A 27206-nucleotide genomic window follows, 5' to 3' on the forward strand; every position below is an offset into this window, starting at 1 on the left:
CAAGAGTCCGGTATGGGTCATCTTGCACAGCCTGCCCACCCGGCCTTGCCTCTTGGGGAATTTTTTACTGAGGAGAAGCTTCCAAGCTCTTTAGAGTCCCTTCTACCCGCTTCTCTGGTTAAACCTCTCTTGGTCTGTTCCCTACAAATTTTAGTTTCCCCCCCCCAGGGGAGTGTTCTGTAGAGGATTAACCTGGAGTCTTTAGAAGTATATTGGGGAACTTAACCAGAATTACTTATTTACAGCCTTAAACTTTTTACCAACATAATTTACACAAAACAGTTTTGAAACATTTTAAGCAATACTAGAACTCTTGATGCCAATTTTTTCCCACACAGTTCAGTCTTTTTGACTCTTCCTTTTAAGAGTCAACTTTAAATCCTTTGGTCCTTTTATCACAGTATACTCAGGTGATTTAGCTTGTGAAGTGGATGAATCCTTATCCAGTGCCTGGAATTGAGTGGTGTGGACTCTGGCCCAATTGCCAGAGGGAAAAACTGGGACTCTGGCCCAATGCCAGAAGGAGAATGGGGTGGAGTCCGGTCCAATGCCAGAGGGAGAATGGGGTGCAGTCCGGTCCAATGCCAGAATGCCAGAGGGCAAAAAACCTGATGTTGAATCCTGGTCCAATGCCAGGGGGTGAGAGTGATGTGAGTCCAACCTTTTTCTTTTTGGTCTTCACAGTCGAATTAGTAAGAGTACCTGAAACGGGCTTTCAAACACAGGTATTAATGGTCTGCTATTTAATGATTTTATCAAAACTCAGCTTCTCTGTTTAATGTTATTGGTAATTTCTCTTTTTCCATAGCTTGTATGTTTCTCTCATCAACTTCTACATACTCTGTATTTTGCAAGGAGTTGTATTTCTCAGCTAACTTAACTCTCAAAGTACTTTTATTCTCCTATTTTTCTGTGTATTTAATTCACCGGTTTTCTGTTCTATTTTTCAAGATCTTATTTATTTATCTCTTGCTTCTGTTTCTTACTTTCACTTACAGCTTAAATACTTCTTTCAACCCCTTACACTTAATTTTTTTTCCTTTTTTTTCCTTACATCATTCTTTTACACAACACACTTCCTTCTAAGAAGATGTGGTAAAACTTGTAATGCACAATCTACATTACCTCTATTCTAACTCATCTATATTCACTCTCTCATTTCTCATTCACTTTCACACATTCCTCCACACCTTTAAGACACAAACTTATTGCTAGAAAATCACAGGTCCCTATAGCCTCCCCCTCACCTTGGGGTTGGCCTACAGGTCTCATTATCTCTGGGCCTCTTGGAAGGGCCCTGACTCTGGTTGCCTCTGGTGCACATTCACCTGTGAGGCTGCCTGCGTGTCACTCATGCTGTTACAGCTACGGCTCCCCCACACATCTGGGGAGCACTAGTCTGGTTTGCAGGTCACACACACACTTTGGCCACAGCCCCCACCTGCCCGGGGAACAATAGCCTGGTTTGCAGGTCACACACACACTTCCACTGCCTCCTTCCCACCTGCCTGGGAAGTTGAGGCTGACTTTGCTTGTGACTCACTCTCACACACAACAAGACAACAATAAGGGACCTTTTACTTTCACGTCACTTATTACAAGTTAAGTATTACTGGCCAGTTTTGGTGGTATTGGATATCTTTTCTACCTAGCTGGTTTTTTGTCTAACTTCAGATGTTACTTTGTTGAGACAGGACTTATCTGCTCCTGTATCAACCAAAAATTCTAATTCTTCATTTAGGGGTCCCACCTCAAAGTTTACCAAGGGCTCGTCTAGATGTTGCATCGGGTCCCCTAAAGTATAAAGCCCCTGACCCTCTAGTTGTCACCTTTAAGAATCTTCTCTAAATTATCCTGTTCCCTGGCTATTGCCGCATCGAGACTGAGCTTTCTACAAAACCTCCTGACATGTTGTCATGGTTTGAGCCTGGCACAGAGCCAGTGCCCCCCATGAAAATGCCTTCACCCTGGTGTCTGCTGTGAGATGTGACCAGGAATAAGCAAAACAGGCTCTAACTTAAACATAAAGAACACTTTATTACTTAAACTACAGGAAAATAGGGAAAGACTATAAGGAAAAGAAAAAAAAAAGAAATTGAAAACCTTACAAAAAACTTTCCTCCTCCCCACTCCCTGACTTTCCCAATCCGATACATTCTCCCAAAACACCAACTGCCCAGCCCGGCACGACACTTTAGTATACTCAAACTGCAGTTCATGAAGAGGAAAGGAGTCCTTCTTGTTCCATAGGCTTCTCCTGGAAACACACTGAAACCTCGTGTGCTTCCTTGTCACTTCGGCACCGCCCGGAAAAAAGTCCTTTTGCCGCTTGTGACATCTTCCTTCCATGCCCAGTGCTCTCACCACTGACGGCATGGACCAGAGCTGCTTTTAGGGTTGTCTTTCAAGGATGCCTTGTCTCACTCCAAAAAGGCACAGTCTCTGCTTTGGGACATCTGTCCCCCCCATATTTTTCCAACCCCCTGGGGCCGGGGGGTCCTCACGAATGAACCCTCCTGGTTTTGAGGCACTGCCTCCCCCTAAATGCAGTCTGTGTCACAGGAACAACTGAGTCCATGGCCACAAGAAAAGTCCAGCCAAAAGGCCACTCCAAATCATCTCTCCCCATCCAATCATCTCCACGTTCTTCGGGCCAGGTCCTTGTCTCATCTCATCTCTTATCTCCCTTCTTATTCAGCTTCGAGGAGGATTAGCATTTTTGCAAGGCCCCAATCATGAAAGAAAGGGTTAAAAGTTTTCAGTCTCTGTCTATCTCAGAATGCTGGTAGAATGCTGGTACTCCCACAGGTGCTGCTGCTCCACCGGCCAGGCTGCGCCCTTCCCTCCCCTTTCTCCTCCTGGGCGGCTGCTATCACATTCAGACGCCGGCTCTCCTCTCTCTCTCTCTCTCTCTCTCCTGGGGGGGGATGGCTGCCCGAGGGCTGACTCCCTGGGATCTTCCACCCTTCCATCCTCGAAGCCCCCTCAACCCCCATCTCTGTCCAGGCCCCGGGCCTACCACATGGCTGCCCCTCCCCCGCCCAGCAGCAGCGGTCTGGACGGGGGAGAGATCTGACCTCTTCGCCGCGATGTCCCAAAGAGAGAGTGCCAAGGGCAGTGCCCTGCTTTTAACCCCTGTGTATTCTCGGAGGTGTGTCCAAACCCCACTGGCTACACCGGGTGCCAGTCTCAAACCCAAAACCTTCATTGGTTTGACCACAGCTTCCCAGAATTCCCACTCCTTCCTGGTCAAACCACCACACATGTCCTGGCTCTCCACAGTAATAGCAATGTCGTTCTCTCAAAGGGACTTGAGGTGTCTCTATCCCTTTTGCCCCTGACAGTACAAGCAGCCTATCCTTGCCTGCTCCTGGTGGTGGACCCGCCCACCCTGCACTTTCTCTAGCTACAGCAACCATGATCTTAGTCTTGGCCTTTGCTTTTTCTTCCTCCCTCCTTAAATACACCTTCAATGCCTCTCTTAATAACTCATTTATGTCCTTCGTTTGCCACTCTTCCATCTTCTCCAGTTTCCTCCTTATATCAGGCCAGGATTTGGTAACAAATTGGACCTTTAGTAGCATTTGACCTTCTGGGGTGTCTGGGTCTATTCTAGAGTACAACTGGAAGTTCCGCCTTAGGCGATTAAGCCAGGCAGCAGGAGCTTCATCTTTCTCCTGCGTGCCCTCAAATGCCAATTGGGTGTTAGTTCCTTTGGGAACTGACTCTTTGATCCCCTGTATTATCAAAGACCTATATTCCATCATGGCCTTCCTCCCCTCCTCCTGGTTAGGGTTCCAGCTGGGATCCGTTAGTGGCAATTTCTGTTCAGCTGATGGCACCTGGGGTCCTGGACGGTTATCTTTCTCCCAAATTCTTATGCCAGCCACCCTAATCATCTGGACCTCTTCTGGAGAAAATAATATACTCAGGATGGAATTCATCTCCCCCCAAGTGTAGATATTTGGACCTAGACATTGATCTACTTGGTTAGCTATGCCCACTGGGTCCTCAACTAAATGCCCCAACTCTTTCTTGAATCCTCTCACCTCAGAAGCAGTTAGGGGAGCATTCACAAAGCCAACACCTCCCGCTACTCCTCCCATAGGAACCTCTCTGAGGGGAAAGAGTCTCTCTGCCTTGGAGGTCTTGGATCTGGTGCTACAGTACTGCCCATCTTCAGATGCCAAACTACTTTGAGGGATATCTGGGTTACCCTGAACTTTCTGCCCATCAGCAGGTGTATTTGCTGATAGCTCTTTATTGGGCGAGGAGACATTTGTGCCCCAACTAGGAGGAGGTAAAGGGACAGCAATAGGAGGGGGAGACGAGCCTGAGTGAATAATAAGTGGAGCTGGAGAAGTGGTGGAGAATGCAGCAGGTGGAGTAGGCGCTTGTGGTGGTGCAGAAGGAACTGGAGGGGATACTGGGTTTATCATAGCGGAGGCTGAAGAGGTAGAAGGAGGAGTTTGAGCAGGTGGTAATGAGATGGCAGCCGGGGGAAGAACCGGACCTGCCATTTGAGGTGCTTGAAGAAGAGGATTATAAGGCGGAGGGGCAGAAGGAGGCAGATAATCCATGGGATCCCATCTTTTACTAGTCCTATCATCCCCTCCTTCATTCCCCTCTTTCTTCCTCTGTACCCTACAAATTCGCACTCCTTCTTCCCCAACAGCGCTCTTTAACCAGCAAGCTACATACAATAATTGCTCAGGATCAGTATCGGGTCGAGCTGTCAGATAATTATTTAATTGTTGGCACATCCACTTATCCTTTGTCCCACACCAAGGCCATCCTCCTTGTAACTCTAATTCTGGCCACACTTCCATACAATAATGGATCATTTTCGCTTTATCTAATCCCTCTGTGGCCTCTATAGAATCCCATTTTACTAACAGTTCTCCTAAGGGACTACTGGGATGTATATACTTCAGTCTCTTACCGGTCTTTCTACTATTACACCCTCCCATTTTACAGGTCTTAACAGTAAAAAATCCCAAAGGTGCCTTTACTGACCGGTAATTTCAAAAAGAACCTTCTTTGAGGAGCTTCAGCCTCCTCCACTGAACTTCAAATTTCTGCCTGATGCTCAGGACTTTATACTGAAACCACTGCCCAATCTCTAGATTGCCCAACTTTCCCAACGTCAGGTCTTACATCTATCGGGACTTGAACACACGAAGCCTCGGCCTAAGAATCCGGGTCGTGCCTGACTCCCTCAGTCAGGAAAAACAACTGCCTGATTTTTAGTTTGCCTAACCCGCCAATTTTTAGGCTTCACCGTATCAGGACTTAAAAGCAAACCACAGCCTCCTTCGCTGGGGTTTGTGCCTGACTCCTGTGTCAGGACTTACTTTTGCCTGCAGGGCTTGTGAGCTACCCGAATCCTTCTCGGGACTGACAAATCTTACGCGAATCCTTCTCGAGACTTACAAATGCTACCCGAATCCTTCTCGGGACTGACAAATCTGCCTGACTTCCCTCTCTCAGGGCCTATTTTGGGTGCGTGCCACTCATACAAATATTCCCTCTGCACACCCGGGGGGGGGGGGGGGGCCCTTTATTCCCCCTTGGGAGACTCACTTATGCTAATTCCAAGCACCGCCCCTTCCCGGCCGGTCCCTTCGCAGGAGTCCGGAACCGCGGTACTGAGGAGACCGCTCTCACTTCGAAGTCCCGGCTGCCGGCCTCCGTCTCATTCACACACACATGCGCACGTCTCCCACTCCCGCCACCGGCTTTCTCACCAATCCGGTGCTCCGGTGCTCCTCTGTGTCGCTGGTCCTAAACCGATCCCTCTGGTCCTGATAGCCAGCTGTCCTGAAGTCCAAGATGGCCAGTCTTGAATCTTCTTGCGGCGTGGCTATTCCGGACGAGCGCCCCCAGCTGAAATAAACAGGGCCAGGAGACGACTTCTCCTTTTTAATGCCTTTATTAAAAGTGATCAGCTCAGGATTGGGCGGCTCGGCAGGGCTGCAGTCCCCGTCGCGTCTCCCAGGGCGACTCAGAGGAGGAGGATATGCGCAGCTCCGTCCACTAGGGGCAGAGCCAGGGGATCCGGTCCTCGTGGGAGCCTTTAGGGCGTGGTGTCCCCCGTCAGATGTTGGTCCTCTCAGCCTCGTCGGCCGCCTGGTCCCGGCGTTGGGACGACTCTCTGCTCAGGGCAAGAGGGACTCCGCATCTCTGCAGGCTCAGCAATCGGCTCCTCATGTCCAGACACCACTTTAGTCTCTCAATTCTTATTTGGCTCGTTGTTTTTGGGGTTTTCTCCTTGCATTTTGGAGTCGAGGTCCCAAAGCCTGCTGGTCTTGGAGTCACTTTGCATAACCTCTCCCTCTAGGTCTCTTCTCCTCACTGTTTGGGAAGGTCCCCACCCGTTACTGTCTCGGAGAAGGGCCATTACCTCGCCCCAGCCAGGGCTTTTACTAATACAAAAGAGGAGATAAGCTACAATGACCCGGTATTACAATAACAAAGCACTAAGAACCCTGGCAGAGACAGATCTGGCTGCGTCCCTGTAACTCCCTCTCACAAAAAAAATATTAACCGAATTTTTGTTCATAACAGTTACACTTGCAGCTAGTTTTTTATCAGAAAGTACAGAAAGAACTCCTGGGTCACTCTGCCCTGTTGTTATCTTGTTGTTGTTATATTCTTAAAGAGTCCATACCTTCTCACTGGTTCTCTGCCACATAGCTCTTCTCTGTAGCGCAGTTCCTCATGGTTTCACAGGGGCTCCTCCTGGGCTCTCAGCTCCCCCCCCCCTGTTATCCCAGCTATCTTTACGAGCCACAGCTGCTGCCCAACTAAGGACTTCGCAGCTGTGACTCATTTGGAATAGCTAGGACCCATTTTTCCAATACATAGGACTCTCACTACATTTCCCCCTTTTTCTATTAGTAACAGATATTCAAATACAATATAGATATTCACTAGGACTCCTACTATACTGCCCTGCCTCCCGCAGTCTCTTCATCTGTTTGTCCTTCGGCTGAAGCAGTTTCTTCGAGCATAGATTTTTGCGAGAACAGGCAGTCTGACCAAACAGCTATGTTTGCAAGCTACCGACTTCAAAGTTCAAGGGGCCCTCCCTTTATCTCCAATTCAAAGATGTACATTTTACCTAAATTGAAATGGATTTTAACTCTGGATAATTTCCACTCTGTCTCACAAAGAAAGTGAGGAGATGTAGAAGTAGCAGCCTGCTAGGGCACTCCTGACCTGGATTAACAGCTCTTCTCCCATGGGAAAGCACATACCAAAGGATCAAGTCCAGCCATAAATACCTATGCTTTGACATTCAACCCAGAAAACTGGGCTTTGAATTTGTGTGGGATGAATGATAAAAGCTAGAAACATTGGCTCTGCTCTTCTTGGTTTTGTGTGGTTGTTTTCTCTCTCCTACTTCCCGGCTGTGTAGTTGATCCTAAAACTTGTACAAAGAAGAAACATAAAAATCATGTGTGTTTATCAAAGATAATCCTGCTAGATGACAAATTGGTGGTCTGTTATCCTCAATCGCTACACTTCACCATCCTCATGACCCTCCTTTGGACCTTTTCTAATAGCCTAATATCTTTTTTATATTGTGGTGCTGAAAACTGCCCCCAGCACTCAATGTAAGGCTGCCCCAGTGCAGAGCAGAACAGGACAATCAGCTTTGACTGGCTGGCAAAAATTAGTTTGTGCACCAGCACTGAGTCTTCCTGCCTTAGATAAACCCTTCTATCTGTTTGTAGATGTAGAAAGAGGAGTAGCTCATGGAGTACTTGCCCAGGACTGGGGAGGATCCAGGAAACCGGTGGCCTATTTATCAAAACTACTAGACCCTGTCAGGCAGGGATGGCCGACTTGCATTCAGGCGGTGGCAGTGACCGCCGTACTCATATAGGAAACAAAAAATTACCCTTTGGGGAAAAACTGAAAGTATACGCCCTGCACTCAGTTAGAAGTATCCTAAGCCAAAAGGCTGAGAAATAGCTCACTGATTCCCAAATGCTAAAGTATGAAGCCCTCTTAATAAATAGTGATTTTGCATTAATCGTGAGTAACCAACTCAACCCTGCCCAGTTTTTATATGGAGAACCAGGTGAGGAATTAATACATAATTGTCTAGGAGTTATAAACTATCAAACTAGAGTAAGAGAAGACCTAATGGATCAATCACTCCAAGGAGGGAAACGATTGTGCATTGATGGATCTTCACGGGTAATAAAGGGGCACAGGGTATCGAGATACACTATAGTGGATGAAAGGTTAGTAGCCATAGAAAAGGGAAAGTTACCTTCCAACTGGTCAGCCCAAGCATGTGAGTTGTATGCCCTAAAACGAGCTCTGGAAATATTATCACAGATAAGGGGAACAATATATACAGACTCAAAATATGCTTTTGGCGTAGTGCATACCTTTGCAAAAATTTGGGAAGAGAGGAGGCTATTAAATTCAAAGGGAAAGGGACTGATTCACGAAAAACTTGTTTTAGAAGTGTTAGAAATCTTACAATTACTAGAAGAAGTAACAGTGGTATATGTTATAGGCCATCAAAACGACTATGTCTAAGCTTAATTAATTACAGAAATAAAAACGATATCTTTATAACAAAGTTATTTTAACATCACACATATTAAATCCATTTTTACATTTGTGAAAAGCCAATATTATAATATGTATCTATAACAAAACCTTTGTAAATTTTTGGAAGTGAGCAGCATTTCTCACAGCAAACAATTTAACAATTAGCTCTAAACAACTTAACAATTAGCTCTAGCTTAAGCTTCTAATAATCATTAACCTATCATCTGCCTAAATTACATCCTGATCAATATGAATTGCTTCTAACCCTCAGCTGAAATCTTAACTCTTTAAAATCATGATTCCGTAGGCGAGATATATCAGAAACTTCGCAGCTGTAGCTGGAACCACGGAGTGTCCCAGAAGGTAGGGGGTGCGGGGCTACAGTGTAGCAAAAACCTGGAGCAGTGGCAAAGAAACGGTGGGGGCTGGGCAGTGACAGCCCAGCTCCCGAACACAGATGGGAGAAGCTCCCTTGAAGGGGAAAAGGGCTTGGGGTCCTGGGATTTCCCCTGAGGCACCTGAACAGATGGTGAAAGTCCTTTTTTTAGTGAGGTGGAGTGTTAGTAAGGTCCCAGTTCAGTGGCTTCTCTTATGAGCAAAGGCTCACCCATGACAGAAGAAGCAGGATAGGGATGAGCTCCAGCGGTGCCAGAGAATTTTCCCCCAGGAAGCAGCAACCTGACTGTCCTCTGAAGCAGAGAGACCAAGAGAGCTAGGAGCTGCGCCCAGCCCCCTTTTTCCCAGCCCAATTCTTGTGGTATCTGTGCCCTTCCAGGAGAAACCCCCCGCTAAGAGAGTAGCCAGCTGCACACTTCCTGTGGCAACTTCTATTGTCTCTCCTAAGTACCAGTAGCTATGGCTTCTGTTATAGATACATATTATAATATTGGCTTTTTGCAAATATTAAAATGGATTTATGTGTGATGTTAAAGTAACTTTGTTATAAAGATATAGTTTTTATTTCTGCTGTTAATTAACCTTAGACATAGTAGTGAAATAGCTATGCTTGTGTTAAAATGCCTGGTTGGATGGGATAACATCCAATGAACATAGGATGAGGACACCTGCTACAGATATGCCAATTATCAGCATTCACTGTCTGAAGAAAGCATGGACCAAGGCCCAAACTGGAAGTGATAAGGAGAAGGAGCCTAAACCACAGCCAAGAAACACGCATGCTGTAAAAAGGCAGATCCGAGGAGGGGCCATGTAAAATAGTTCCTGGAAAATGTGAACTAGTTTATGGATATGCATAAGGGTCTAGGAATATGCAATGGGCGGATGTAAGGGAAAAAGTATTTAAGGGGTATCCCTGATGGTAACAGTGTAGTCTTGGCTGAGTGCCAAGATGCACCCAGCCGTAATACCCTTTGCTCTATGGTCCTTGTCTCCTATTGTCCTTTAATAAACTTTTAATATTTTTACAGGAGCATGAATGTGTTTTTCACAAATGGGCACTCGTCCCAGATGTTATACCTCTCTCCTGAGACCACCAGGAGATCCTGAGTGGGGAAGGCACGCCCTGCCATGTTTGGGCAGCCTCGCTCTGTTTCTCCTGGTGTGATCAACGGTTGCAGGTAGAACATCCAGTGGACAAGAGGAGACACATAAAGCAAAGGAATAGGGAAGAAAAGGCTCCCTAAAACCACGGTAGCCCCATAAATTCTTGTGCACAAAGACTCGAAGAAGAAAAGGGGATTGTAAGAACTCTTTGGGGGCAGGTACAGGGGGATGAATGTGTCTCTGAATGAAATGCGGGGTGGTTATTCCAGACATGCAAAGTGAGTGATGAGTCTCGCAGGCTGCAGTTCCCTTCTTTCACGAGAAAACCTGGCCAGTAAAGAGATGAAGCGAAAGATAAAAGTAGTGAGAGAATCCCCTGAGGTAATTGGGACTGGGTCTCAGGGAAGGGGTGGAACCCCTTAGAGAGAGAGAGCGAAGGGTTTTCCTGGCACAATCCACTGGGAAACTGGGATAAAAACTGGAGGGGGCCCCTAAACATTCTGCTGGGTTGAGGGCTAAATATGCCCAAGGGCATCCAGGGTTGAATGACACAGCTGGATTGAGGGATACCCAAGAGCATCCAGGGTTGGCCAATAACATTTTGAGATTTTATAATACCTGTGGGTGGATATTAACAAGTGACTTGAGAACAAAGGTACATTATTTTTGTGTTGTCCTGTTGAGAGTGGGAGTGCGCGAGTCATATTAAAGAAATAAAAGTGAGTGTGAATGAATGAAATCATATATGATATGGATTGTGGATTTAAAGTTTAACTTTTCTGGAAGAAGGTGGATTGTATTCTTCTGTGCTGTGAAGAGTGGGAGGTGTTCAAGTTGTCTGGGGAATGGATTGGATGTTAGGGGAATGGATTTCTCATGGGCAAATGAGACAGGGAGCCAGAGAAAGGGGCTGGGACCTCCTGGAAATGGTGCCTCTCCCTGTCTCCAGTTTCTCTGTTCATGCCAGGAGCTCCAGTCTCTCTACCTGTATCAGCTTCTCTGCCTGTGTCAGGAGTTTCAGCCCTCCCCGCCCATACTGACCGTGATCACTCCCGTCCCTGCCGTGACTCTGGAGCCGCTTGCTCCTACCTTTGTTTCTTTGTTGATTCCAGCTTTCCTGCTGACTTTTGCTCCTAATTCCATCCCATTTTTGGTTCCAACTTCACTGCTTACCCCCACTCTTGTCTCTGCTCCCTTGGTGATTCCAACTCCTGATGTATCTATGAGAGGGGTTCAGGAGGGGGGCAGAGCCCCGGTGTGGTCAGGGTCCCAGGGAGGGACTAGGAATGCCTGTTTCTGCTGCAGTGGGGGAGGGCACCCACACTTAGAGGTAGACTTGGAAGTACTTCAGGTGTGGGAAGATCATGGGCCCTGTTTTCTGGGGAATTAATGCCATCTGGAGCCTTTGATAACTTGGGAAGCAGGACCCCAAGAGGAATTATTGGAATTTGTGGTTGATTCTGGGGCAGAGAGAACTTGTGTGGTGGAGATTCCAGGGAGATGTGATATGGATGGTGACATGGTGGAAGTGGCAGGGGCAGAAGGAGAAAGGTTTAAAATCCCTGTCATTGAAGATGGAATAATTAGGAGAGAGACTGGCATGGGGATAGGAGATGTCTTGTTGATTCCTGGGGCAGGCATCAGCTTGTTGGTGTGGGAAAGACATTTCTGTGCTGTTTTTGTGAGCCAGCAAAGGCTTCTTGATGAGGCAGAGTAGAAATTTTCCAGGGTAGAAATCTGTGATGGTGTTCACAGGGGTCTTATGTTGAGGGAAGAGACTAGGATCTGACTCTATATTTCAGAAGGCTTGATTTATTATCTTATGATATATATTACATTAAAACTATACTAAAAGAATAGAAGAAAAGGTTTCATCAGAAAGCTAGGCTAAGAATAGAAAGGAATGAATAACAAAGGTTTGTGGCTTGGACAGAGGGCCAAGCTAGCTGGGCTGTGATTGGCCATTAATTACAAACATCCAACATGAGCCAATCACAGATCCACCTGTTGCATTCCACAGCAGCAGATAACCACTGTTTACATTTTGTTCCTGAGGCTTCTCAGCTTCTCAGGAGGAAAAAATCCTAAGGAAAGGATTTTTTATAAAAGTTGTCTGCCACAGAAATCCATTTTGATTTAAGTGAAATGTACATTTTTGAATTGAGTCTGTGGTTAGAAAACATAGCTATTTAGCCTGACTGCAAAAGCCTAGGCTCAGAAAAACTGCTTCAGTGAAGGACAGAGACAGAGGGTGATAAAGAGAGACAGAAAGAGTGCTGTGAGAGCAAGTCAACCTGACCTAAGAATTCTTTCTGATAAAGAAGAACTAAGGGCAAATGTCACCTGAAATTCGTAAAAATGAATATGTATAAACCTATTGTGAAATTGTATGCATATGTATTGGAGAGGAAGATAAAAAAGGACCTGAAGTTCCCAGAAGTATGCATGTCATTTTAAGAGAACGATTCCCACATCCGTCCAGCCTGTAATAAACATACCAGCTTTACAACTTTCACAAAAGTTGTAGAGTTTTCTTTATCTCCGCAAAACATTGAAGGTAAGGAAACCCTCATATCTCTCTCAAAGAATTTGCCAAGGCTATCACCATGACAACGCAAAGAAAGAGAGAAGAAAAAAAGTATAAGCAAGAAGATCTGGACTTTGCTTGGCTTACACAGTGGCATGGCTCCTTTCACCTTCTGAAAGCTTTGCTTTTTCTTTATGATCAATGGGCAGTGTATGTGTTCATTAAGTAAATGTAAGCATCTTGTGAAACTATAAAAGCAACATGCTGCTTTAATCAACAAGTCTAAACAGCCTTCTGAGTGACCTCTGGTGCTTTGTGCTGCATGGGGCTCTATAGCAACATGTTGGGGAGAGACTTCCAGATGCAACTGGAAGTGGGGGTTGTACCAGAAGCGGAGAGAGCTGTGGACTTACTTTTAGAGATAAACTAGTTGTGCATACACCTTGTGCGGTCCAAAGTGTATTAAATCAATGGGAAAAAAGAGGAAAAAAAAAGGGGGAGGAAAAAAAGAAAAAATAAGAAAAAGAGAGGTTTGATTTTCAGAAGCAAACAAACTCCACAACTTTTGTGAAAGTTGTAAAGCCGGTATCTTTATTACAGCGCTGGACGCATGTGGGGATTGTTCCCCTTAAAATGACATGCGTACCTCTGGGAACTCCAGATCTCTTTTTTTCTTCCTTACTAATCCATATGCATGAAATTTCACAACAGGTTCATAAATATTCATTTTACTGATTTTGCGTTATACTTGCAGCTAGTTTTTTATCAGAAAGTACAGAAAGAACTCCTGGGTCATCCTGTACTGTCTCCTGCAGCAGCCTCTCCATCTGTTTCAGAGTTTAAGGGGCCCTTCCTTATCTCTGTCCTTCGGCTGAAGCAGTTTCTTCGAGCATAGTGTTTTTGTGAGAACAAGCAGTCAGACCAAACAGCTATGTTTGCAAGCTACAGGCTTAATTCAAAAATGTACATTTCACCTAAATCAAAATGGATTTCTACTCTGGAAAATTTCCACTCTGTCTCAGGTTGAATGTTGAAAAAGAAGAAGAGTCGTTAACAGACTCTAGGATGTTGGAATGTGGGATAATGATATCTTGGTACTGGAGGAGGACAGGAGTTTGAATACAATTTCTGTATGAAGGGCAGGGAAGTGCCTTAACACATGGATGTTTGGAGGTTTTTCAATGCTGAACTGGGGTTCGGGAAGGTTTAGCAGAACAAGCCCTCCTTGAAGGGAAAAGAAAATATGTCGATGGTTTGTCCAGATGCTTACTAAGCAGAAAGAATGTCAGGAGCACCTGGGAACGCCAGGTTGGGGGCTGTCAAAGTTAGGATGCGTTTGGCTGCGTTTTGGCGAGGTCTTGGGGGCTGAGGCAGGGTCCAATTTATGGGGGCGACCCAGGGCGGCAACTCCCAGTGTTTGCCCACCCGGTGAAGGCGGCGCAGGGTGCGGTTTGCATAGGACGCTGCTGGGTGTTGGGGGCTGGCTTGGTTGTGTCAGGGTCCTGGAGGATGTGGGGTTGACGGATGCGCTCACCAGCCCGGCGGTGGTGCTGGGCACGGATAGTGCGGGTTTGCCCATGAGGAGCTGGCTGGCTCAGTGACGGTGCTACCAGGGGTGGCTCCCAGCCTGCCGGGGTCCCGAGTCCAGGATGGCAGCCTCGGCAACGGCAAGTGGGTCGAGGGAGAGAGAGAGAAGGAGGGGGTGAAAGGGAGGCAAGGCACGGCCCCAGGGTCTCCATGCAGGTGCCTGTCTGAGTTCCCCCCTGCTCCCGGAGCGAGCTGCTAGGGCAGGGTCTGCCTGGGCCAGGGCCGCTGGGATGCAGTGGTGGCAGCGGGGGGAAGGGTGAGGGATGATGCTGAAAGGGCTGCCGTGAAAAGAGGGAGAGAGCGGCCAGAGCTAGAGATAAGACCAAGGCAGAGATAGCCTTAATCTCTTGCTAATTCTCCAAAACTCGCAAAGTTCGTTTATTTTTAAAGCAAGATTTCTTTTTTTCTTTCTCTTTCTTTTCTTTTTTCTTGCTGTTAGGAGAGGGGCTTTTCTTCTGAGGAATGGGTCTGTGATGCTAAAACAGTTAAATATTGCCCAGAGGGGAAAAAGCAATAGATGTGATTCATCTCAGGACTGTTTTGGTCAGAGAATTCTCATATTCTAGCCTTAGCCTGTGACTTATACAAAAAAGAGGGGGAATTACAATTTCCATCAGTGCCATACTGTACACTCTGTTTTATTCATCCCAATACTGGACACCCTAGCTGGGTTATAAGTAAATGTTTGAATTGTAGGAATAATTGGTTTTGTAGTTCACACAATTGACGCTCTCATTGCAGGAAGTGTCGAGTACTAAATCTATCCCCTATCCAGATAGAACTCAAAACAACTGAAATAATAACTTTGTTTTGTGGATGGAAATTATTAGTGCCTGTTGAATGAGAGATACCTAAGGAATGGTGGGAAACCACAGTGAAGGAGTGTAAAAAATTATTTGCCTGGAAATCAGTAAAAAGGAAGTGACAAGGGAAAAAGAGGGCAAGCCTGGATTGACCACTGTACTTACCACCGAGAAGATCATATACACCTGCTATGGGTTGCAATTCCATAGGCAGGGAAGGTGGGAGTATAAGCCATATCAGACCTCTGTTATTCCTTTTTCTTTCACTCATTTGTTTTCTTTTCCCTTTCGGGATATCAGCAAGATCGTGTCACAAATGCTACCGAAAGCATTACATGGAAAGAAATCAAAGTTCCTCTTTTATTACACACACCCATGTCAACAGTTACTGTTATAACCCATCCAAATTAAGTACCTGCAGGAAAAACAGGGAAAAATATTGGATTACAAGAAACTTAGGAAAAAGTGGCAATAGATTTGGAATTGAATGTCTAAAAGGAAAGAGATGGATTATAGTCCAAGATCCGGTAAAAGAACAATTAGTAAACAAAAAGGTAAAATCAGCACAGCAATCTAACTCTGTATTGACCCTAAATTATATGCTGAATTGTATTATAAGACTCCAAGCAGTTATAGAGATGATAATAAATAAAGCTGCTCAGGCATTGGAATTAATATCAAGTCAGCAGAGCCAAACAAAAACTGTACTGTATCAGAATAGGTTGGCTTTAAACTATTTATTGCCTAAAGAAGGGGGTGTTTGTGGAAAGTTTAATGTCTCATATTGTTGAAAATAGATGACAATGGGTATGTCATTCTGGAAAAAGCAACAGATATCAGAAAAATATCCCAGGTACCCATCCAAAATTGGGAAACAATATTAAAAACTGGCTGGTGGGGTAGTGTATTTGGGATAGAATGGTGGAAGAAATTAGGCTTCTTCCTTTTATGTGTTACAACTGTTTTGATATTTGTTCCTTGTTTAATCCCCTGTTTTATTTAATTACCAGCATAGTCCAAAGAATGCAAGTGGACAAGAAATATTTCTCAAGCCAAAGGATTTATAAAGAAAAAGAGAGGGGATTGTTATAGATAAATATTATAATATAGACTTTTCACAAATGTTAAAATGGATTTTATATGTGTGATGTTAAAGTAATTTTGTTATAAAGATATAGTTTTTATTTCTGCTGTTAATTAACCTTAGACATAGTAGTGAAATAGCTATGCTTGTGTTAAAATGCCTGGTTGGATGGGATAGCATCCAATGAACATAGGATGAGGACACCTGCTACAGATATGCCAATTATCAGCATTCACCGTCTGAAGAAAGCATGGACCAAGGCCCAAACTGGAAGTGATAAGGAGAAGGAGCCTAAACCACAGCCAAGAAACACGCATGCTGTAAAAAGGCAGATCCGAGGAGGGGCCATGTCAAATGGTTCCTGGAAAATGTGAACTAGTTTATGGATATGCATAAGGGTCTAGGAATATGCAATGGGCTGATGTAAGGGAAAAAAGTATTTAAGGGGTATCCCTGATGGTAACAGTGTGGTCTTGGCTGAGTGCCAAGATGCACCTAGCTGTAATAGCTTTTACTCTATGGTCCTTGTCTCCTATTGTGTTTTAATAAACTGTTTAAATTTTCACAGGAGCGTGAATGTGTTTTTCACAGTTTCTTAGTGTATGTGTGTTTTTATTTTGCATGTTATTGTTTGATTTGTGTTTTGGTAATCCTTTTGGGTTTTTTTTCTCCCCCTGTTTTAGAGGGACACAGACCTGCCTTTGTTATTCACTTGAGCCAGGTGTGGGTTTATCTGTTGTTGCTTAGCTACTTTCCTGCCAAGTTTCAAATCTCTTCCTCCCACATCCAGTTGTTAACCCCTGCTGTCCCAAGCAGTTTTCCTCCCTTGTATTCCCTGCCTTGTGTCTCACTTACAGTTCTCTTGATTAGTTGAACATTGTATCCTCCCTTGAGACCTGCCCCCCTTTACAAGTTGTTGTTTGCTCCCAGTTCTATCACCTGGGACCTCGGGACTCAGGGAATTTACCATCAAATAAAGTAACCCAGTGCCACCCAGGCCCGTGCTGTGCCTTTTTGTTCCACGTTGCGCCTCCACTGGTAGCTGGGATTTTGCGGAGCCCCGAAAGAGGGGGACTGTCGTCCCCCCCACTGTCACCATCTAGCCAGGACGTGCGACAGTTGGCACCCAACGTGGGGCTCTACTTGTGACTCTAAGAGGAGCTGCTGTGAGGAAATTTTAAAGCTCCTGGACTCTCTCCCACCCTTCCTGGTTTTCGGACGCTTACCCAGAGGCAGAGAGAGAAAGCTTGCCAGAAGGCCTTGAGCAGACAGCAGCGGGGAGCTGTGTGGCAGCTGCAGGCAAGGCAAGGTGCCTGCACTGGGATGGGCACACCAGGGACCCACAGTGGCCACGCCCAGGGCTTCGGGGACAAGTCCTGAATCACTGGGAACACCCAAGTCCCTGGCACTAGTGAGCCGAGAAAGAAAAAGTCCCCAGCCTACCAGCAACCATCAGATTTATTCGGCGAATTCTGGGACAGGCGCAGGCAGATTTCCGATCAGTTGGAAGACCAGACACCGGAACTTGAAGGGTAAGCGAGTCAGAGCGGGGTTTTCTTTTTTTCTTTGTTGTTTTTTTTTGTTTTTTTTTTTTTTTTTTTCTCCGGCGGGTGGGATCTGTCCCTGAGGGCTGTCGGCCAAGCCCACAGGGACTTCCACATCTGGTTCATTCCCCTCCCTCACTTATCAGAGAGGTGTTCCGTCTGCTTTCTGGTTTTTCCTCCCCCAATTCAGGGCTCTCCCCCAGGGACCCATGGCATCCCTTGAGAGGGAGAGAGCAGAGAACACCAAGGTGGGGCAAAAAAATTTTTTCATCAAGCAGCAGCACGTCTAAATTCCTGTACCCTCTGTCCCTTAGACTTCCCGAAGCCCTTCCCTGTCCTCACTTGGAGCTAGTGTTGGCCGAACTGCTCCAAGCGCCCGGCCAGACACTGTTCAGACCTCACTAGGGAACTGCAATGTACCGAGCCCCCCCCCCTCCCCTCCCCCTTTTTTGTCCAATATGGCGATGGCCACGCCGCTTGGACCATGCTTTCCCTCACAGCCCTTCTTTTCCAGTCCCAGTCTTGCCCCCAGTCCACCTCTTCTGCAAGGGCCACTCCCCCCTCCCCCCCCACAGTATGGGTTGTAGGCCAGTCACCTTTGCAGGGGAGGGGTGGGACGGAAGCAATCCTAATCCTTCTTCCAGTCCCTCCTCTGGGGAGAGGGTGTCCAGTGGGACCGCCCCTCCTCCTGGAGGGGCTCTCTCTCCCTTGGGGGAGGGGGGCAGGAAACCCAGATCCAGAAACTGCAATCTTGCCCCCCTCCCCCGAGATGGCAGCGCCCGGATCCACCTCCCTATCTACTCCCTTTGTTACCTGAGCAGCCATCAAATTTGTTGTCACATTTCCTGTGAATTACACCAAATTCAAATTCGATTGGCATTTAATTTTTATAAAGATTTTCCTTGAAAGATTAGACTCTTTTAAACCCCTGAAAAAGCCCTTTTAAATTATAGATTTGCAAGCTTTGATTAAAATAAAAGAGAGACAGTCTAAACAAAATAATGTTTATAATATTTTTGGTGATTTTTTACATGATTTAATAATTGAAGTGTTTTAAACTTTTAATTGTAAAGGTGACTGCTCAGGTTCCCTGTCCACTTCCCTACTCATTCCATACCCAGTTTCCCTTTTAATTTTTATATTATTATGAATTGGCAAAGACATTAATATTGATTTGGTTTATATTTATCCAACTTTGATGAGTTCAAAAATTAGGTTATAGAATTACCTTTTATACCCTGAGCATTGCCTTTCTTGCAAAGGGCCCTGCAGAAAGGCCATTCTCACGGTTGTGAAAATAAAAGGTGAACTTAAAAATCAAGTGTTACAATTTTAAATTGAACATAAATTTTTTAAGAGCTAATCCCTTCAGTAAAAATTTCTTAACTTGAAGAGCTGTCTTCAATTTCATTTTAAGTTACAATATGCTTTTTAAAGATTTTTGGAACAACATGTTTTTATAAAAATAAAATTGTTAATTTGATTAAATTTATAAAAAGTTTAATTATTGAACATGTTTTAAATTTTGGAAAAATATATATTCCCTTAATTCCAAAATTAAAATGTTAGATGCTTCATTGAATTTGATTTAGTTATTAATTAAGCAGTTTTTTTATCCCAAATGTATGTTCTTATATTGTTTTAAAAATAATTGCCTGTCATATTTGGAGTAATTTTGAAATTAACCCAGTTGTTAAGTTATATATTATAGAAAGAAGATTGTAATCATGCCAAAGTTTACTATGCTATACTCAATTGCGACCATTCGCTGAACTGAACTCTTTGAAGAAAAAAACCTTCAAACTCGATTTTCTCCCATGGATGAAGAAGATAACTGAAGTTTTTTAAGTGCAAATGAAGATAATTGTTCAGAAACTCAGCCAAGAAAGATCAGCCAAATTAATGTGATGAACACCTCACTGTTTTACGTTGTATTAAAAAATAATTTCTAATTGTATTAACAAAAAGAAAAGTTAAGTTGTTAAAAAAATAGTAACCAGAAGCCAGTTTATTTTTAGTCAATTTAATACTGAAATAAACAAGGCCAGGAGACTTCTTCTCCTTTATAATGCCTTTATTAAAAGTGATCAGCTCAGGATTGGGCGGCTCGGCAGGGCTGCAGTCCCCCGTCGCGTCTCCCAGGGCGACTCAGAGGAGGAGGATATGCGCAGCTCCGTCCACTAGGGGCAGAGCCGGGGGATCCAGTCCTCGTGGGAGCTTTTTAGGGCTTGATGTCCCCTTCAGATGTTACTTTGCCTGGCTCGGTCCTGTCTGGTCCCGGCGTCCGGACGACTCTCTGCTCAGGGCGAGAGGGGCTCCGAAGGTGTTCAGCATCTCTGCAGGCTCAGCACTCGGCTCCTCACGTCCAGACATCACTTTAGTCTCTCAATTCTTATTTGGCTCGTTGTTTTTGGGGTTTTCTCGTTGCATCTCGAGTCGGGGTCCCACAAAGCATTCTGGACTTTGGAGTCACTTTGCATAACCCCCCCCCACCCTCTCAGGTGTCTTCCCTATGCTGGAAGGGCGCACTGCCTCGGGGAAGGGCCATTTCCCCACCCAGCCAGGCTTTTGCCTAATACAAAAGAAGGAGATAAGCCTTAACGACCCGGTATTACAATAACAAAGCACTAAGAATCCTGGCAGCGCCTGAGACCTGGCTGCCCCCCTGCAACTCTTTCTCACAAAAAAAATATTAACTGAATTTTTGTTCATAACAAATACTACATTTTTTAGCTTTAAATCATAAATTGAAGTAAAAATTAAAAGAAAATTAGGAACTGTTTAGCATGAAATGAATTTTTTTTAATACATTTAACTCCTGGATACTATGAAAGATTAAGTAATTTTAAGTTTATTGCTTTTAGACTTTTTAGAGCAAATTTTTTAAGTTAACTGTAAGAATAATTGACTCCCCAAAGCAGATTCATGTTTCAGAAAAATTTCAATTAGTTTTCTTTTGTAATCAGTTACCTAGAAATTCTACTTTTTTTTGTAAAAGGTTCATTGAATAATTAATCCAGCAGTTATCAAAATTGGACACATTTAAATAATTTGTTTCTTTTTCAGTAGTTATAAAATTTTTTATTTGTTTGTATCTTATGCTGTGAAGTATTTACCTTTTGCAAGTCCATTTCAACTTTGACACTTTTTCCCTTGCTTTTGTAAAAAAAAAAAAACAACTGGCAGATGTTGCAGTGTGTTTTTATTTTGCAGGTTATTGTTTGATTTGTGTTTTTGTAGTCCTTTTGGGTTTTTTTCTCCCCCTGTTTTAGAGGGACACAGACCTGCCTTTGTTATTCAATTGAGCCAGGTGTGGGTTTATCTGTTGTTGCTTAGCTACTTTCCTGCCAAGTTTCAAACCCCTTCCTCTGTCGCCCCCCCCCCCCCCCACTGTCACCATCTAGCTGGGACGTGCAACATCTTAGCAACAAATGGGACAAAATTGCATGAGAGAAATAAACAAAGGGAAAAATCTTAAACTGCAACACAATGACAGCAAGCCATAGATTTATAGGGGCCCCTCTGGAGCAGCAGAGGAGAGCTACAGGTCTGTATCATGGATTAGAAAGGGGGGAAATGGTGCCTTAAATTTTAGCTTTCATATGTTCCAGATTCTGTTCTTCCCAGTCGTGTAGTTCTGAGCTTCATATTAAGTGTTGGTAAGCTCTCTTCATAGACTAGGTAGACAAAACAATTCCTTTTCTAGCTTGGGGCCAAGGACAACCATTACAAGTTTCAGGCCTAAGAGCATAAACAATGGTGGACTGAAGAGAGAAAACAAGAAGGATGGGACTTCATAATCTGAAGCTGTAACTGGACAATTAACTCCAATATGCTAATAGACCAAAAATTATAAAAGTGTGAGACCTCATGACCAGTCATCCACTTTGTGACCATTTTGGGTTCATCTTGGGTGTAGCCATGTCCAGGCTCTTGTACTGCCCAAGGTGTATTCATTAAGGTCTTCTAATAAATACCAACTTTATTCTTTAACTCAGTCTAGCCTCTGTTCTAGGTCAGCCTTCTCAAGGCATCAGTTCAAGAAAAAGCAGGAGAATCAGAGAGGAGAGGTAATTTTTTAATGCCTCCAGCCTGCTAATTCTTTCAGTTGTTCTTTGCAAAAAATGTGATAAATGGAAAGGAGCTCAAATATGAGATGAATGCTCTCACCCTGATCTGTGTCACTGCTTTTCTGTATGCCATCTAAAACTGCATTGCCTGTTCCTGACTGCTATGTCCTAACATCTGTGCAACAGCATGCCCTCCTCCAGGTGTCTTTCAGGAGTTTTGCCTCCAAAGCAAATCCTCCCATGTAAATGCAGATTCTGGATATTTTTTCCCCCCAAAAATAGCCAGCTGGGTTGTGGAGGTTGATGTAATTTGTTGGCAGTGCATAACTAAACCTACCTAAGAAATCAGAGCAGCAGGCTTACCTGCCTCGTGCAGGGCAGGTTTTATCTTTTCTTAAGTGGAAATTTCATTAGCACCCTGAGTGTTCCTACTTATGCTCATACTGCCAATATTGCTTGCACCACTGATGCTGATGCTATTGCAAAGGAAGTTTTTACATGTTTGGTGAGAAGTATCTTACAAAGTAGTTTTAAAAAAGAATAATTAATTCCTGACTACGTAGCTCTACTTTGACCTAATCTGTCTCTTATTTCTCCTAATATGATAAATTCTTTTGAGGTAGTATGTGATGTCTGTGTTTTCTAAGTCAATGTATATGATTTGGATGGTGATGCAGGTAGATGCATGCACATGTTTCTATACTACCAATCCTATGACTGATTCTGCGCCAAAAGCAGTGGCTGTGGAGGATCAGGATCCTCTAAGGGTACCTCTGTTGTATGATGCATGTTTAACATTTGAATTTCCCAGGCATTTATAGGTCCAGATCAGGAATTAGGAACTATACTGAACTGATTGCTGCCACATGTTTTCAAATTGAAGAGCACTACCTGCAATGTATTGTGCAGTTGTGCAGCATATATACCCCAGGGATGCAAAACTAAATACCCTGATTAAGAAACATCAGAAGGATGTTTAATGTATGCATTACAATGTCGCCCTAATGGCACCTCACCTTCCCCTGCCCAGTCCCCGGGTCTCTGATCTCAGGGAGTGCAGAGGCAGGATCACCAGGATGTTATAAATAACAAATATGGTTATTGGCTTTCGCATTTATGTATTAGCTTTTGCAAGTTATTATTGATCACAAAGCTTTTGATATAGTACAATTTGTAATTCCTTTTAACTGCTTTTTGGTATAGTATAATCTGACAGCTTATGTATGCACGGTATAGCTTATATTAGTGTAAGAAACATATCTTAGGCCTTAGCATAATATTAAAATAGACACTATATAATGTTAAAACGATTTTATTCATGTAACTAACTCAGAGAATGGTGTAAAATAATTATGTGGTTTCTCACATTTGTGGACTATCTTATCATTCAGATAAGACAGTAGTGACAAAAACCAGAACACCGAGGGAAGAATTTATTAAGTTATCAGGGAGTGCAATAACAACAGGATAGAACTACGAGAAGAAATAAAATATATTGATTTAATCGACAAGATGGCATGAAGACAAGTCAAGGATTAAAACCAAGTAAAAGAATTCCGAGAACATCTAAACTCACAGGAATGTTTGAATATGCATAAACTCTCATGAATATGCATGTGACTCACGTAACCATATACAAGAACATTGTTTTAAGCTAACCGTGTGTTTTTGGAGTATTGCCAAACATCACAGAGCTGGATAATTAACTCTTTTATCCCTTATTAACCTTTTATTTTAAAAAATTAAATAGTGATCTCTGTTTCTCACAAGGATCAGTGTCGTAGGAAGATGGAGCGTTGGACAAGGGACCGGGGAGAGCGTTTGCGGTGCCGGGATCCTGAAGCCTTCACCTGCGTCTCTCCCGAGCTCAACCCTCTTCGTCGCCCGGCCCCTGCGCCAGGGAAAGACGTTTCTTTCTTCTTGTTTCCTTCAGCTTCCTCCTCAGCTCTTTTCTTTTGGTGAGTCGGTCCGACTACTGTGCTTGCTTTACACACTCTACTTCGCCACTGGCGAACCACCACTCTCCCCTCCCCTTAGGGCGTGAGGGCAGGGGAAGGAGGGGACGGGGCTTCGGCCGCTCTGCGCCGTGGAGTGGTGCTGGCGGGTTCGGCGGCCGCTCTGTGCGGTGCTCAGTTGTTCCGGCGGTGGCGGATAAAGGAAGTGACGCCACATGCAGAGTTCTGCGGCCTCCGGTGACATTCTGGCGCTGGGGACGCGGAGTGGCGTCCGCGCGGCTAAGACCCAGCTCCTTCCGGCCACCCATGCCCCAGCTGTTACCCCCCTGGTGGAGGCTAGGACGGGCCTTGCGGTGTCCAGGTGAGTGAGGCCGGCGCGGCCAGGGCTCACCCACGGCCCGCTTCTGTAGGGCCGGGCCACCGTGCCTCAGCCGCGGGGGCGCCGGAGCCGTTGCCGCTAGCTCGGCTGCGCGTGGGCGAGAGACAGCGAGGCGCCGTGGGAGAGGCGGATACTGGCCTCGCACTCCCCCAACCTTCCCCCGGGACTGGTGTAGGCGGGAGGGCACACTCCAGGAGCCCGGTCCCATCAGGGTCGGGAAGGCCCGCGCCGGCCGAGGGCTTTTCAGGGAAACATGGGAGTCTGTTGGGAGCTTTCAATACTGACCGCTTCGGTAATAGTGATCTCCATCACGGCCCGGCCCGGTACTGGGACCGCGGGATCCAGCCTAGCCGTCTCTTTTCAGCTCTAACCTTGCCTGGAGTCAGCGGATGAAAGCCTCACCACATCTCCTAGAAGCAGTTTTGGCCACTTAGTCTTTCCTGGGACATCTGTAAAGTGCTGTGAGATCGTGTTAGCTCTTTCAAAAAAACCCTTTGAAAAACAAGGAGTGTAAACTGCTTCAGTTTTATGCTTCTCTAGTTTTTTTGCTTCTTTGTTCACCTTGTGGGAAGCTATATTTTATGTGGAAAAAAGTTCCAAATTGTTCGTTGCTTATCTAGCCCGAGTTCTCCTTGAGCTCCTAATATCTAGGTTGCTGTTGTGGCTTTGAGCAACACAGTCATCCGTAAAGAATGTAAAATTTAACTGCTACCTATTTCTTTTTAGAAGGAAAAAGGTAGTCTGAGGAGACTTGGAATAATTTAACTATTACCCCAATTCCAATACTGAAACTTTGCCTTTATTTTTAATTGTATTTTTGTATTAGTTTGTTAATAGCAGAATAAGGCAACTTATTTTAAAGTTTGTAGGTACTTTTGTGAAACCATAACTGTAAGAATTTAGTTAAACAAGGTCTTGGTTGTAACTAGTTACACACTTTAACCAGCACAAAGTACCTAACTGTTTCAAAGGCTGGAAAAAAAATCTTGTCTATAGAGATTCTATGGCATAAGTCAGTCCTGTTTGGTATTGTGGTTTGGTTTTTTTTCACTGTCAGGTAATTCTAGCTTTTAAAAACAAATGAGTAGTAAATATTTGGACCTTTGAGCATCTCTTTAAAAATGTAAAATTTTTCTTAATTCCCATTCCCAAGATTTTTTTTCATTTTAAGTCTCCTCTGGTACTTTTCAAGACCATAAGACCAAATAATAGTTTCACTTATAGGCAAGGGCTAGCCTATTTTCAGTTTTCAAGCTAAAGTTTTAAGTCCAAACAGTAATAGCTCTCCCCTTAGAACAGCAAACAAACATTAAATTTAAAAGGTTTCTCTTAAAGTATCCTATGTTGCTTAAGTCTATTAAAAATGTGATGTTTGACCTTGAGATGGAAACTGAGTATGGTACTCTTTTGGGGTCTTCATCTTGTGGTTCTCCTGCTTTAGTTAGCACCTGTAATGACCATTTCTATGATATAAGAGCTGAAAGTCAGGCAGTCACAACAGCACAGCTTCTCCGCTACTCTGGAAGAGGGTAACATCGCTTTTGCAGAGCAAATAGGTTTGTAACAAGCTCTAAGGAGTCATTAAGTTACTTGTTATGTGTTTTCTAAGCCCAAATAACTTTCCTCCCCATCCTTCATGTATGATACCAAAACAGTGAGATGAAATGTGGAGGACTCAGCTGTCTGACAGCAATCATTTTTAAGCATAATTTTCTGAATATTTCTTACCTTTACTGATCTAGCATAGTTTGATGCTGGCAAAAGAATCTCTAAAGGGGGTGATTATGTGGCTGCTAAAGGCTTACAAAATAGTGCCTTTTGTGGTTCATATATACCAGTAATGCTGGTATTCTGTGTAGGGACTTAGGAGGAGGGACTGTGGGGGTAATGGAAGATAGTACGTGAGTTTGGGCAGCTGGTATTTATGCCCAAGTATGAGGATAACACTTCTGACTCATTTTTAAGCGCTTTATTTTTTAATTATAATGTGTCGACTATTTCTGTTTGCTCTTTAGCCTAATTGCTGGTTGACATGAAGAGATGCAATGAGATTCCTGAGAAATCAGGAAGAGGAAAGTGACCATAGTCTTATGCATGATGTGTATTGCAGTACAGCCTGGGCATTTATGCTTTCGCTCAATAAGTGCATGCAGTCTGCCTGCCTGGTAGAAATTAAAGTGCACAAACAACCTGGGAAATGAGTGGATACATTAAACTTGGTATTGTGAAAGGAGGGGAAAAGGTAAGGAACCTGATGCCAACCACAAGGCAGTTGAGAAAGGTCGATAGAGTGATCACGACACAGAAACTAAACCCTGCTCTAACTGATAAAAGAGAAATAGGAAGAATGTTTGTGTACATTTCACAAATGAGCAGATCACACTGGCAGCTGACAGTGTGGAGGAGGTAGGGATTAATCAGGTAAAATAAGATTGAATTACCAAGAGTAAATATGGAGAATCATGAGAGGCTTTGGACACTAAATGTTAGGAAGATAAGTGGATACAACTTGATGTTGTTATAACGAGACCAAGTTATATACTGAGAATTTGGATGCTTTTGTGTATGGATTCACTGTGATCTGAAAGATTCATGCAACACGTGCCCTTGAAGTCTTCACAACCATGTCCTTGTGATAACAGCAGGAAGTTAATTGAAGCTCTCTTTTGCAGGGTAACATGTCTGATACTGTCAACGTCTGTTAGTAGCTCACTTAGTACCCGAGACATGGCATTGGTTTGCCTACTCAGCCAACATCCTAGATTGCCTAACATTTTCAAAGCTTTTGCTGCAGCAACTCCAGGTGCCAATAGTGAGGCTGCTATTCTTTTTCCTTTACTCCAAAAATTAATTTAGTCTTTGAAATCTAGTTCAAATTGCTGGATAAATCTTTTACGCCTAATTTTTTGATCACGAATTAAGGCAATCTCAGGTGCTAGCACAGTAAACCTCCTCAAGCTACATGGTCTGCCTGTCTTGGTTTGAAAAGGCAGGTATCCGCTAAGGAAGGCAGGAGCCTTCCTTGAAATGGAAAATGTAAACCCCCTCCCTCCAAATTATTATAATTTTGAAATTAAGGGGCTCTCAGGCAAAGATATGGGAGCAGGAATAACAGTTTTTTACTGGGAAAATTAAAAATACACCTGCAATAGTACAAACAAAAAAGAAAAACCACTGACA

At 44.2% G+C, this 27206-nt stretch overlaps 1 protein-coding gene across 4 annotated transcripts in view; it reads left to right on the forward strand.

Moving 5' to 3' along the window:
• Positions 1 to 17482: 17482 nt before the first annotated feature.
• Positions 17483 to 27206, forward strand: part of LOC141725190 (protein ARK2N-like) — a 109487-nt gene continuing 99763 nt past the window's right edge. Inside the window, exons 1-2 of one of the 4 annotated variants that reach the window (XM_074532063.1) lie at positions 17483 to 17610; positions 23463 to 24008. The gene's annotated coding sequence lies outside the window, so the exon portion shown is untranslated. The remainder of the gene's footprint in view (positions 17611 to 23462; positions 24009 to 27206) is intronic. The other 3 variants (XM_074532062.1, XM_074532065.1, XM_074532064.1) reach the window with 3 other exon arrangements.

Source organism: Zonotrichia albicollis, chromosome W (genome assembly GCF_047830755.1).
Source record: "Zonotrichia albicollis isolate bZonAlb1 chromosome W, bZonAlb1.hap1, whole genome shotgun sequence".
Taxonomy (NCBI): Eukaryota; Metazoa; Chordata; class Aves; order Passeriformes; family Passerellidae; genus Zonotrichia; species Zonotrichia albicollis.